Source organism: Dipodomys merriami, unplaced genomic scaffold, assembly GCF_024711535.1.
Source record: "Dipodomys merriami isolate MVZ:Mamm:240054 unplaced genomic scaffold, mDipMer1.0.p SCAF_12, whole genome shotgun sequence".
Lineage (NCBI taxonomy): Eukaryota > Metazoa > Chordata > Mammalia > Rodentia > Heteromyidae > Dipodomys > Dipodomys merriami.
Window position 1 is genome coordinate 37,710,478 of NW_027202493.1, and position 13,062 is coordinate 37,723,539.

The 13,062-nt window shown below is 42.6% G+C and overlaps 1 pseudogene; it reads left to right on the forward strand.

Moving 5' to 3' along the window:
• Positions 1 to 1,067: 1,067 nt before the first annotated feature.
• On the forward strand, positions 1,068 to 1,292 carry LOC138823063 (protein kish-A pseudogene; annotated as a pseudogene).
• The last annotated feature ends 11,770 nt before the right edge of the window (positions 1,293 to 13,062 follow it).

Consider the following 13,062-nt stretch of genomic DNA (forward strand, 5'->3'; position numbering starts at 1 on the left):
AAGTGTCTGTTTCCATCATCCCCACTGTCAGAAGGGAAACTAACTTATTGCAAAGTTGCCTCCCCAGTACAAGTCCATCATCTCAGTTATTCATCACCGAAACCCTTTGAGGCAAGGGTCATTAACCCCACTTTTATTTGATGAAAAATGGTTACTGTGAAAGATTGAGTGGCTCCATCGAGTTCACATGGAAAAAGAGTAGATTGAGAGGTTTTCTCTGATCCATGAGTGTGACACCTATTATTGGGTCAATGATGTGTCTGATTTGTATCTCATTCGATATGAACATCAAACCCTCAGGTAAGAATGTGGGCTCTTTAAAAAAATGTGCAGCTAAACAGATGGGTTATGATTTTATCATTGTATATAGGTGTCTCCTTATCTCTGTGTCATTCTATCTGATTCCTACTCACTCTCTCTCCACCCCTGATATGTCTGTTAGGGAAAGAGCGCCAATGATAAGGTAGAACCTGCCATCCCCTGGGCACTCAGTGCTTTGGAGGTAGGAATAAGCATAGGGAGAGATTTAGCTATTTAAGACTGCACCAACCTGCAATTCCCTTGAAATTGGTTGCTCTAGAAGCTCTTTCAGACTCTTGGCTGCCCTTTGGCTCTGCCTCAGGCTACCCACTTAAGAAACCACTTCATCATGCCTCCTTGTGATTATATTTACCCCAGAACTGAGCTCAGAGCTCCTTTTAAATTAAAAGGTTTTTAAAAGACCTGAACAGCAAAACACTGGGGAGTGGGAGGAAGGGGGAGAGAATGCAGGCATCATATTGTAGACTGTTTGTACTCTTTAGGTTGGGCTGAGAGTCAGAGCCAGTGATTGGGACTAGATCCACATGATCTTGCGGAGAAGGTCAAGACGATGCCATTATGAATGCATGCATGGCATGGATCTAGGACTTCTCTGAGATGGATGCTGAGGACTTGAATCCCTGCTCCAGGAATCACCTCATTCCCAAGGTGAATTGTGTCATGGCAGCATGGACTTAGCATGCATTCTTTTGATGTGTATCCTCCAAAAGATGAAAGAAGTTGATCGGGTAGCTGGGCTATCTGGTCTCACTATGTCTGCCATTTTCAATTTTCAGAGTCTGTTGACTGTAATCTTGCTGCTTATATGTACCTGTGCTTATATCCGATCCATGGCACCCAGCATCCTGGACAGAAATAAAACTGGACTGTTGGGAATATTTTGGAAGTGCGCCAGAACTAGTGAACGAAAGAGTCCATATGTCGCAGTGTGCTGTATAGTGATGGCCTTCAGCATCTTCTTCATACAATAGTTTAGAAAAATGCCAGAATGTAATTGCCATCAGATTTCAGTGTGAACAAGGACTTACCTATGGGAAATAATGGAAAGAATGTTGACCTTTTTATCTCTGAACACTGAATGAGATAAATTTCCAAATGCTTTTCCTCTATTTTTATGTTATTGGACCAATGTTCTAAATACATTATTAAGATGTAACCATTTAATACACAATCTTACAGTCCACAGTAATCAACCCCAGTACTGTCATTTTAGTATTACATTCTGCAAATGCCATTCTGTTGTGTAAGACACTAATTTTTCCTAAGGTGTCCTTAAGATACAAAGTAAAAAACAAAACTTATACTCAAGTTCCTTTCAAATTCCTAAAAATGACAAATCTTTATGAAAGGATTCCCTTTTTTGAATAATCTTTTTTATTGAGAAGAAACTGTCCACTTTTGTGTTGATAAGGGTTACATTCATATTTAGTAATGTTTACTTTTCCTCTGTACACATCTTGATCATTAGCCAGTATACCTCTACTTCTATCAAGTTCTGTGGTTGATTACAGGTGTTAAAAGTATTTAAAATGAGCATGAGCAGTTCTTAAGAAGATAAATGAGATGTGATTTAAAGAAGTATCAAGAAGATGTTCATATTTAACATAAAAAATGTTTAAAAATCAGTGGGTGTAGTAGCCTTTAAGGTCTGTGGTCAAGTATAGATGTCTTAAGCACAACTGTGACCAGTCATTCTGTGAAAAAGACCAATTTCATAAAATGAAAAGAATAAAATACAGTTGGAGAATAATAAAAAAAGTTGATCGTTTTCCATCATTTTTAATAGTGCAGAAGATCAAATAAACAGAATGGTAGTCTTTAAAATTGGCTAGGAAATTTGAAGAGGGATACCAGATGGATTGTTGACCACTGTTATTCTTCCCCCTTGCCAAGACCTCAGAATGGACCTCTTCACCTCTCCATTGAAGTGAGTGTCAAAGAGATGCAGGTAGACAGGGTACTAGCAGCCTTTTGAAGTTTACTTGAGCAGCCAGGTCCATCTTTCTGTCACCTCCATGAGAAATCATACCTTTAGTAGTCCACTACTTGGACTGGGCGTGAGGGTGTACCCTTTAATCCCAGATACTCGAGAAGCAGAGGTAAGAAAATCACAGTTTGAGGCCAACCTGGGCAAAAGCATAAGACACTATTTGAGGGGGGAAGCTAAAAACAAAAGGACTGGGACTATAGAATGCTCTAGATAAGCTCTGAGTTCAATCTCCAATACTGCAACACAACCAAAGTCCAGTAGTTGAAGGAGAAGTTTTTGGAACTGAGCCATCCCACCTTTTCACAGCAGCTAAGAGCTGTTCTGGCAGAGAGAACACCGCAATGCTATCAATCCCATCATTTATGCATTTGAATTTGAAGGTTTATTTGTGGGTCTATAAAGACTTCTTTCCACAAGCTATTCCAAGACTCTTCTAGATGTCTACTGCATGCCAGCACAATGCTGGGCCCTATGGAGACAAGGAGAGGTTGAAGAAATTACTCATCTCCAGAAATTCATCCTCTAAAGGGCAACAAAACAAATACAGTTCAAGATGGTGTCTAATCAAAACGTCATCATGGTCTTTACACACAACCTCAACTAATCTTGATCAGGTTTCATGTTTTGGAATGTGTGTGTATGCTGAAAGCTATATGAAGAAGCAATAACTAGATGTCTGTCATCTGTCTTTGATTTTTGCCTCTACCCTCACACACACGTGTGCACCACAGGAAATGACTGAAATAAAGGGATAGTTTGTTGTCACCATGACTTTGTATATCCTACATGCATTTTGAAGACCAGTTGTCTGCAATAGAGGAATCTGAAATGAAGACATGCTATGCTGTGTATGGTCATTGGGTGGCTGTGGAAGCTAGGGGTGGTATGGCTCTAAGGTCAAGTTCCTTCTTGATCACCTGTGGGCCATCTCTCTTGGATCCTCAGGTAGTATGATGTAGTCACTGAGCTTGGCTTGGACACAGCTGGCCTGGTGCTTTTTCCATCTCTGTATTGGCTGAATGACTTTGAGCTTGTTGCCACATCTTGCTTATGTTGCTGTTTTTTTATTGTTTTTTTTAATTGTGAAAATACAGAGGGGTTACAATTACGTGGGCAAGGTAATGAGTTTATTTCTTATCAAGCATTGTTGCCCCCGCCTTTGTTTCCCCTTCCCATCCCTGCCCTCCTATCCCTTTCCCCCCCAAAGTTGTAAAGTTCAACATAGTATGTTGTACATTTCATTGTTGCATGGGTCCACCTGTATCCCTATTTAAACAATTTGTTTTTTCCTTTCCCCTCTCCAAATTATACCAACATCAAATACAGTGAAAAAAAGTGGTCATACCATGGGGGAGGGTCATACAAAGCAACAAAAAAATCACCTTATAAATATGTTAGAAACAATAGCAAGAAACAAAAAACCACTGAGTCCTTATCTTGGGGTTCATTTCACCTAACATCAACTTATCTGACCTTTTCTGCTTGAAAGACTCCACATAGAGCTTCCCTAGGACCCAGCAATCCCATTTTTGGGCATTTACCCAAATGTTCACAGACAAGACCACACTAAAGCTACCAGCACAACTATGTTTGTTGCAGCATTCTTTACCACAGCTAAGATATGGAACCAATCCAGATGCCCCTCAGTAGATGAATGGATCAAGAAAATGTAGTATATATACATAATGGAATTTTATGCCTCCATCAGAAAGAATGGCATTGCCCCACTTGTTAGGAAATGGAAAGACTTGGAAAAAATTATATTAAGTGAAGCAAACCAGGCCCAAAGAAACATAGGTCCCATGATTTCCCTTATTTGCAATAACTAGTATATGTCTGTTGTTGTTTTCATGTCTTTAAAATGGGGATAATTCTTATATCTGACAGGTTTTATAAGTAGTAGAATGTATCTGCTTGCAACCTCTCTAAATTTGTATGCAGAATCTCTCTCAATATTTCAGAATGTGACTGTATGTGCAAATAGGACCTTTAATGAGATAATTAAATTAAAATGAGGTCATTAATGTGGGCCTTAATGCAGTATGACTGTTGTCCTTATATAAAAATTAGGACACACACCATGGAAGACTTAAGTAGGACACACAGAGAAGACACCATCTATAAACCAAGGAGAGAAGCCTCAAGAGAAATCAACACTGCTGACACAATCTTGGGATTTTTTAGCCTTCAGAATGGCAAAAAGATGAATTTCTGTTGTTTCAGCCACCCAGCCTGTGGTGCTTTGTTATGGTAGCCGCAGCAGATTAATTCAGTGACTAAAACTCCTGGCATAGAATCAAGAGTGATCCTTGCGAGTACAATAGATTTTCCTCCTCTCCTCTCCTCCTCTGCTCCTCCTGCTTCTTTCCTTGCTCATTTCTCTTCCTCTCTTCTCTCCCCTTTGGCAGCTGCTGCTTCTCTCTCTGGTTCCCCCTCATCTTCCTCGCATTTCTTCTCTTTGGCTTATTCCTTGGCTTCACCCAGACTACACAGACCTCCCTCCCTATATGGGAGAGCTGCAGTAGGGAAGTGATCAAAGGAGTATTTATGCCAATATAAAAGGGAAAAGGAAGACTGACATTTTCCCTAGGCTGCCTGGAGTCACAGAAGAATAACAATCAGGTGAAATGCTGAGCCTCTGGTGATAAATGTCTCTTTTAGGATTATGGAGTTTAACTGAATTGGAATGGGGAGAATAGAAGCGTCAGACTTCGTAAGGTCTCATAAATATCTTTCACTTCACCAGCAAAACAAGAACTACTGTACAGGGAAGTCTTGTCCTTCCTCTTTGTGTGGCCTCAGGGCTAGACTCCTGTAAAGCCTTTTGGCTTAGGACTTTCCACTGTCTGACTCCCCACATCCACCAGATAGGGCAGGACTGGCAGGAGGTGACCCAGGTTGCCCTTGGAGAGCAGCCGGGCCCATCCTGCAGTTTCTGTGTTTTGCAATCAACTTGCCTTTCAGAAAATACACTTTTCCTCCACGAGAAAAAATGAGTGTAATCAGACTGGCTGGCAAAAGCGTTTTGAGATTTCCTGGATGAGCAGCTCTGTGTAAACCCAGGGCACTGTTGTTTTCGTACCTGACTGCTGGGCCAGGAGAACAGGGAAATGGGAAGGTGAAGCTAAGGCTTCTTTGGCAGGCAGACTTCCAGCCTTTCAATCATGTCTGACACTGGCCCCAGCGTGTTGAGCACAGAGCAGCAGCCGGGGATAAAGGCAGGGGCGGGCCAGATGGGCATCCAGGAAGAAAGGATGTAAGCAGTAAGAGCAAGGGTGTAAGGTCAGGCAGGAGACAGCCACACCAATGTGAGGAAGAGCAACCGGCTGAAGAAAGTGCTTCTCCCATGCTTCTTTGTATTTGAAACAGCAACTGCACCCTCTTATCACTTCAGATTATAGAGTATCCAGCATCCCTCACTGGCAAATATAGAGAGCACCCAGATGAAAGGTTAAGGGAAAGTAGACCCAGGAGAAAAAGAATGAAAAGGAAGTAGAGAAGGAGGGGAGAGGGAGAGAGATGAGGAAGGGAAATCTACTTTGCATGATCAGATGCTAATCTCAGATTAGCAATGGACAGCTTCCATTTTAAAGGTGTTTCACTGCCTTTCAGAAAGCAATGGCAGTCTTGCAGACACATTGAGGCTCTCCTATCCATCAGCAGAATGGAGCCTCCTTTGATAAATCTTACTGATGTTTACAGGGAGTATGCAGTCCTGGGTGGTCTTAGGAGAACAAGCAAGGGCAGAGTCTGAGCACCTGGGTGTGGGTCTGCATAGGGTGGTAAGAAGTAAGCCATGATCCTCTTTTTTTCCTTGTTTTTGTGCCCAATGACATGCACCACTTTGAGACAAGAAGAATGTGAGGGGCTTTCTGGCACCATGAGAAAGACCTTTCTATGTCTCTCATTCCTCAACACGGGACTTGGAAGTGTTGCTGCAGGAAGCCACTTAATATGCAGAAGGAAGAAGTCATAAAGCCCAAAGCCTGTGACATCTAATGTGAATGATGAAGGGCAGCAGGGCATCCTGAGCAGAAGGCAAGCTCCTGTGCCTCATTAGGTATGAATGGCAGGGCCTCCACCTGCCACTGCAGCCAGAAGCTCCTGCCATGCTGGCACAGATGTGTGCATGTTAGGGGGTCTTGTACATGCACATTCTATTTACAAACACAGGAGAACACATTCCCACATATGCCATTATGGGCAGCTGTTGACAGTAGAATGAGGATGGTGTAATCTATGAAAGGTGATCGCCATGGTTGTGTCGACTCAGAATTTCCCACCCTCAGGGGTCGGGGGGGTGGGATGGGGAACCACCTTTTCAGCACTAAAGAAGATCTGATTGAATGCCCCTCATTCCCCCATTCCTGCTGGCTCGGCTATTCCAGATACCCTGGAAAAGAAGAAACTATTGGCAGAATCGAAGTTAATAGCAACAGCAATCAGCTGTCTCAAGCCACCAAATCTCATCAGGTGACAGTGATCCACTGTGGCCACTTGTGGCTGGTATTTCCTCATCTCCATACGTGCTTGGACATGGGTGGACATTGTCCAGATCATCATGATGGCTCTCATGGTGGGGGGGGGGTGGTGGCAGGGGGCGCAACCACCTTCATCCCCAACTGCCATTGGCTTTTTATCAGAGAGGTTTGTCTTTCTTTTCCAACAGATTCGTCTTCTCTGGAGAGCTCTGGAAGTGCTTCTTGGGCAAGGTCAGGGGATGTTACAGGAAGAGTGGCGTGGCATCCCCATCGTGGCGTCCCCATGTGGTCTGAGATTGCCTTGGGCAAGTCACCTGCTCATGCGAATTAAGCCACAGGAAAGGCTCAATCTACCAGCTTCAAAATCTCTATTCTTCCAAGCTCAAAATCCAGCAAATGTTACTCTTGGTGGCATGGGATGGTGGTCTCTTCAGTTCCTGACAGGAAAAGCCACTATTTTTTTATATATTATTAATGACAATAGACTTGATGACCACCACAGCAAAAATATTTGAATATTCCTGGAAGATAATGACTTGATATTCACATTTGCCTCTGACCACTGGACTGGACCTTCCTGGAGCATTCCATTGATTATGATGTGACACCACTGTGATCTCAGCTGGGGGTGGGGCAGCTCTACCCCTTAGCTATGCTTGAAACTCAACCCATGGTTTATTTCACATTGACAATCAAGCTGAAACATTCATATAGAACTTTGCCAAAGGGTATAGGGAGACAAAGAAGAGATGCTCACAAAGAGCAATATGGATTCAGACAATTTGGTTTACAAGGAATGGCACAATGCTGGAAAGTAATACTTTCCCATTACACAAGAAACTTAGGGGGGAAAATAGTGCTTCAGGGAATTCTCAACTTTAAATCTATTTATCTTTCACCTGCTTCTTTATGAAATCAACCAAACATATAAGTCACCCAGACTACTGCCTCCAGTTTCCACTGCACCCAAACTCACATCAAAGGCCTTCAGCCACCTTTGACTCTACAACCTGGCCTGACTTACCTGCATCCACAGACCTTAGAGCACCACAACTCGCTCACCACCCAGGTCCATGTCTCATTATTTCTCTTGAGAAATAAGTTCATTTTAGCTATTCCAACTAGAAAGTACTTACAAATTCTTTTAAATGCAAGTAACACTACTCAAAAGTAGGTGATAATATAACTAGAGTTAGAATCTTTTGTGTGTATTCCAGTAATGAGGCTTGAACTTAGAGCTTGGGTGCTGTCTCTGAGCTATTCTTACTCAAGAATGGTACTCTACCACTTGAGCCACAGCTCCACTTCTGGTTTTTTAGAGATAAGAGTCTGCAGGACTTTTTTGCCCAGGCTGGCTTTGAACCTCAATCCTCAGTCCTTTGGCTCCTTGAGTAGCTGGGATTACAGACATCAGCCATCAGTGCCCAGCTTAGAATTACAATATTTTTAAGTATTAAGAAGAAAAGTTTGGAGTGGCGTGGGATCTAGGGTACAGGGGTACAGTCCTGACTGTAGACTATTTCCTCACATCTGCCTTGCACATAGCATTCGAAGCTTGAAGGAGATTCTGGGATCATCTCTTAGAATGCTTTGTATATCTTGATGTTTATCTGAATTACAGAGCTTGTTATAAACAAGAGACTCTGGGCCCAGCCCCAGACATTTGATGCAAATGCCTTGGGAGGACACTAGAAATCTCATTTTTAATAAGTACCTGAGATGATGCATCCTCTTGACATTTTAAACAGGGAAAGTAAGGTCCTAGATGGGACTTAGAAGAAAAAACGTTTCTGGCAATGTTTCTATTCCTATTTCAGTCAGGTATTCTAGTAGCAGATCTTAGCAAGGTCCTAAGACAGAACAAGAAGTCTCTTGTTCCAAAGACATTTTTTCCCTATTTGGCTGGAAAAGAAAGTTCCAGGTAAGCTGCTAGTACACTTATTTAGAGGGGATATGCACATATTCCTTTCCTATTATTGAGACCCACTGAAACACAAACTATTTCTAGGCATTTCAGTTAAGTCCCATCTATTACCAAGGGTCTTGGAAGCCAGACTTACTGCAAGTTGGGAGAATGGGGTTGGTATTAAAACCCTGAGTGCTAAACTTAGCTCTTTTGAGTTCCTTTACCTAGGGAAAATTATTTCCCCCTTTTAAGCTCAGCCTTGTGGGCTTTGAATAGATCTGTGGCCTGATAGATACAAATATGCACCAGTACCTATTTAGATACTGCCCAGTCAGAAGGATATATATCAAAGAGGGGAAAATCTATTTCTGTTTCCTCCACTGCCATACTTAGTTCACTCTTGGGGTTACATCTCTAAACTTAGATAATAGAAGAGCAAACAAAGGCCTAGGAGGGCAGACACCATGGCCATGCTAAATGGAAGTTCATGGCTGATTTTCTTGACTAGATACTTGGTGAGGAACCATCTTAGAACCATACAAGAAAAAGTATGGGAGATCTAAAATCAAGTGATCCTACCTCCTGTACTCATCTCTACAGTCCAGGTAAGTTCTTATTCAGTTTCCCATCACCAACCTCATTTTTTTCCCATCCCACCCCATCTCTCACACCTGGGAGCTCATGTATCATTTCTGTAATGCATGTGCGGCCATGCCATTCATTCCATCCTGCCATTTCTTTCTGACTGGCTGTCAGTGACACTGGGACTTTTGTATTGTCTATACACAAAGTAGTGGATGTTCTGTAAAGACACTGTAGCTTGAAGAAGGCAACAATAGCCATTGCTTTTGACAAAGAAGAAGGTTGAAGTAATTCTACAAAGTATTGGAGGTAAATCTGTGTTTATCTCTTTAAATAAACTCAGCTTGCCTTTCTCCCCCCTTCTCCCCTGCTCCTGCCAGCCACCTTGGATGACACCTTTTCCTCCACTCATTCTTCCTTATGGATCCATCAACCTGTAAGCACCTTACCATATTGAGCCTTTGTTTTACTCTGCACCATCCTTTGATTTCCTTCCTTCCTTTCTTTCTTCCTTCCTTCCTTCCTTCCTTCCTACCTTCCTTCCTTTCTTCCTTCCTTCCATTCTTCTTTCCTCCAGAACATGATTCCTTTGTTTTCTCTGTGTTCTTCCCATCCCATGGAATCAGCTGATTCTCTTGGTCTGGCTGCCCCTGTAGCTTTATGCATAGTCCAAGTTTGTCCATTCTCATTTCTCTTCATCCTCAACTGACATGATGGAGAAAAGGTACAAGAGTCGTATGTATACAATGACCTCCAAACTCTAAGTGTTCTCTCTTCCTTGTGTCTTTAAACATAGAGATCCTCCTTCTTCCTTTCACATCATTTCCTCTCTTCTCATTTTTCACAGACATTCATCAGCAAGTACACATTCCCCAACACTGTACTAATTATACAACTCAGGCACAAGAGACGATTCATAAGGAAGAAGAGTAAAAATCACTCTTAAAGATACTGGCTGTATTTCCCTAGACTCATCCATGTACTGGCAAGAGGACCTTGAGTTTCTCAGGAGACTCTGTTCCATTTCAAATTCCATAGTGGGTTCTTCATCCCCACTGAATCTTACCTGATGTTCAGCATTAAACATTTAAATCCCTTTTCTTTTAACACAACTGACCACCTTCAACCCCTTCCAGGTAGTTCATGAGAGGCCTGCAAATGTTGATTGTGTCCAGGTGCTTATCTGATCAGAGATGCTCACTGCATGGCTGATAGACATAGGAAGGCAAATGCAAAGGGCAGTTGTCACAAAGATGTATCCAAGCAACCTTGGTGCTAAGCAACAGATTAGAACTCATAAGGTCCCCATCTACTCCATATCCAGCTGCACACAACTTGGCCTTGGTTAGTGGAAAGGCTTGATCTGTATGGAGGAAGAGTTAGATGAGGAGGAGAGAGGAAACAGGAATTGGAGAAGGAAAAACAGAAGTAAGGAAGAGATAGCAGAGAGAAAGGCATTCTAATACACAGAAAAATGGTTGGGTTCAAACCTCATGGAATGCCATTTCTGACTGTCGTTAAGGCCAGTATCAAAATGGCTGGCCTGAGGGATTTTAATTTTTCAGAGTAAATGCCAATAGTGAAGCATTCGGGAACTTTTGGAGCATGCTATTTGGCTGGTGAGTGCAACTTCCAGGATGTCAAAACATTGCCTATTAAAACCTTCTAGATCTGGATCCTCCATGGTCCTAGAGTTAGTGTCCTCTCCCTTGCTGGCTCCCAGGGGCCTGTATGGGGGTCCAGGCATGGAGATCTGCATGGAACATTGTGGCAGAGAATGAAAGAGAAGGAATGGAGGTAGAAGAGAGAGGTCAGGTTAACAGCTCTAGATGGATGATGGGGTCAGCGCTCTGGTGAGAAGGGAGTCCCTCCCAAACATCTACATTCCCACAAGTGTTCTTAGGAAAGAGGATGGCCACAAAGTCTTCCCTGACCACGAGACAATATGGCATAATAAACACTGATCCAACCAAGCCTAGATCAGGGTAGGGGGAAACACGCTGACAGCCACACAGGCAGGCTGGGTGAACTCAATGACTGAGTGACTTGCGGTCTTGGATGGTAGGTAGCTTTTGGTATTCTCTTCTACTTCTGACTCTCCTTATCTCACCCACTTCTCCATCTGCACTTCTCATGTTCCTGCTACTATTGCAAATGAGCCTCTCACCATTCCCCATCCTTCTGGAAGCTGAGAGTTGCCTCAATGTGGTCGATCTCGCATGGGCATCCTACACACTGATCGGATGATTAGAGGCTGTTCCAGAGGCCCTGGAATAGGGTCATTAAGAACTGTCATTCCCTTTCTCTACACCAATTTGTCTGTATCAGTTGTTGTCGGCCGTCAGAACCTCTCAGAGTCAATGAGAGCTATCAGAGCCTCAGAAACACTTGGCATATGGCTACCATGGCATGTGCCCACCAGCCATACTTCATCCCTGATTGAGATCTATCATCACCAGCCAAACCTCCAACTCTGCAATTTACAAATCTCAGGCTTTTGTGGTTTGTCTCCTCTCCCGGGTGATTCCCAGGCGCAGCTCTGCCTGGAAAGTACCAGGTGCGTTTGGTCTGCCGTTGATGAGATGTCTCTTTTTGTTTGGCTTTTAAAAGCCAGACAAGAAGAACATTGGGAACAAGCCCATTGTAAGTGCCAGATGAAGGTACGTATTCTGAAACAGCAAAGTTTGTGTGTGTGTGTGTGTGAGAGAGAGAGAGAGAGAGAGAGAGAAAACAAAGATTTCTAAACACCTCTCTCTCTCTCTCTTACACACACACACACACACACACACACACACACACACACACACACACACACACACACACACACACACACAGAGGCAAAGAAACAGATATTTTCGGGGAAATATCCTGCCATCTGCAAGCCACAGAACCAGATAAAATGCCTTTCATCTTCAGAAACCTAACATGTAAGTGCAATAGGCATTTGTTGTTGACACCACAACTGAACCCTATTCAAGAATCTCCATTTTCTTACTTAAAAGATTGCATGCTGTAACTAGCTGGAAAATGTCTATTAACCTTTTAATTTCTCTTTTTTGGTGGGGGGGGGCCTATTACTAGTTTATAGTGAGCAGTTGCATCGTGATACTTCTGAACATGGGTATAGTATACTGTGATCGTATCCCTCTTTCTGGTTATATTATAGTGCCATCCTATCCACCCACTCTATTACTCTTTCTGGAATAAAAGTGACACTATTTCAATTTAAAAAATCTCCATTTTCTTACAGGATTTTCCTCTCACCAAAACCTACTCTATTCTAACTATTCTAGTCTACCTTTCAACTAGGGATTCATTTCTTGCTGCCATTAACCAGACACACATAATCACTGTGATTGGCAGCAGAGAGCTGCTGCTTAGTATAAGGAGTATCTTTTTAGTGAAAACTGGGACAGTTGCAGGAGGTGCAACAGCGACATCTAAAACATGGGCAAAGTGGCATTATGACATATGTCCAGTTTCTGGGACAAATTAAGGGCAGTTTTTGAGACTAAAGGCAAATCATTAGTGCTGAGGGCTGGTAGTTAGTTTTTCCTAGATCAACTTGGTAATTTGATTTGGAGCTGTGTTCTTTCCTTCAGAACTACCAATTCTGGTACTGTGGACTACCTAGAGAGTCTGTGACCTACCTCCATTTCTTTCTGATGACTTATTCTTCTGTTAAAACAACTAAGGCTGCTTTCTGTTGCTTGCAATTAATAACTGTGATTGATGAGGAAGTTGGGATCAGGACAAAGATAACAGCACCTCAGGAACATAGA